This window comes from Priapulus caudatus, unplaced genomic scaffold (assembly GCF_000485595.1).
Source record: "Priapulus caudatus unplaced genomic scaffold, Priapulus_caudatus-5.0.1 Scaffold218, whole genome shotgun sequence".
Lineage (NCBI taxonomy): Eukaryota > Metazoa > Priapulida > Priapulimorpha > Priapulimorphida > Priapulidae > Priapulus > Priapulus caudatus.
Window position 1 is genome coordinate 385,086 of NW_014577279.1, and position 1,823 is coordinate 386,908.

Sequence of the window (1,823 nt, forward strand, 5' to 3'; positions counted from 1 at the left end):
TAACACAGGCAGACACAGGGACAGTAGCAGTAGCATCCCACTCCTCCTAGCATGCCTCTAACACATGCAGACACAGGGACAGTATCAGTGGAATCCCTCCTAACATGCCTCTAACATAGGCAGACACAGGGACAGTAGCAGTAGCATGCCACCCCTCCTAACATGCCTCTAACACAGGCAGACACAGGGACAGTAGCAGTAGCATGCCACCCCTCCTAACATGCCTCTAACACAGGCAGACACAGGGACAGTAGCAGTAGCATGCCACCCCTCCTAACATGCCTCTAACACAGGCAGACACAGGGACAGTAGCAGTAGCATGCCACCCCTCCTAACATGCCTCTAACACAGGCAGACACAGGGACAGTAGCAGTAGCATGCCACCCCTCCTAGCATGCCTCTAACACAGGCAGACACAGGGACAGTAGCAGTAGCGTGCCACCCCTCCTAACATGCCTCTAACACAGGCAGACACAGGGACAGTAGCAGTAGCATGCCACCCCTCCTAGCATGCCTCTAACACAGGCAGACACAGAGACAGTAGCATGCCACCCCTCATAACATGCCTCTAACACAGGCAGACACAGGGACAGTAGCAGTAGCATGCCACCCCTCTTAAAATCTCTCTAACATGGCTGAACATAGCACGGGCGGCGGCAGCAGTACGCGGCCGCCGCTTCATATCGCTAGGCAACGCTGACAAGTCTTCGTTGGTTTCTCTTCAGCATCCGAGAGAAAAGGCTTGGCGCCCGCACCATGCCCGGATAACGCTCGCAGATGAGACATGGCGGATACTCGTTGAGACATGGTGGAAATTCGTTGAGACATGGCGGAGACTATCTGAGACGTGGTCGAAAATCCCCGAGACAAACTGGAGATTTGCTGAAACACGGTGGAAAATGTGCGGAGACTAAAGGAGCGGTTGAGACCTGCGGGAGATTGAGACGCGGCAGCGCCTCGCCGTTACACTGTGGAGATTCGCCGAGACGTAACAGGAACAGTTGAGACGTGCGGGGGAGGTTTCTTGAGACAAAATGGATAAATGAGACTTTACTGAGACACGGATATATATGAAACATGGAAGAGACATTGTGAGACGTGGAGTGGGCCTCCGCCTCGCCACCTGCTCCTCAGTCAGTCAGTAGCGACGTCGTTGTCACGTGTGTTTTTACGATTTTTAACGGACGAATGCTCTTGTGTTTGTGCGCCGGTAATTGCGGTCGAGATTTTGTGTGACGACATCGGTCCTAATATAGTGAACTTGATTAATTGCGGATGAATCGATGGACAGAGTTTTGTCATATACATATTAGGAGAGATTAGAATGGGTCGTTTAGCAATGAAGTTACTATAATGCATTTCTTTCGGCGTGTTGATTTTACTGGATGGGATTATTGTGTTTGTCAGACATTCCTCCCATCCTGCGTTGTCATCGTTTTATAATATTGTGTTTTAATAGATTAATGAACTAGTTAGTAATTCAAATTTGATATCCGATAATCATCATTTGTGTATTATGAAATGATTTTCGTTAGTGTATATTTTTTCAATGCTGGAGGTAAGTAAGCTGTGTTATGCTCACTGGCATCCAATATAAATATAGTCACTCGTTATGTTTTTAAAACGGAATTTGATTAGTTTGTGTTGCATAGGTAAGATTCATAGTATTTTGTATCGGTGCTATATGTAGTTCACACTCTGCTATAAACACAAATGCTTGCGCGCGCATGCGTTCGTGCGTGCGTGCATGCGCGCGCGTGTGTGTGTACGTGTACGCGTGTGTGTACGTGTACGCGTGTGTGTACGTGTACGCGTGTGTGTAC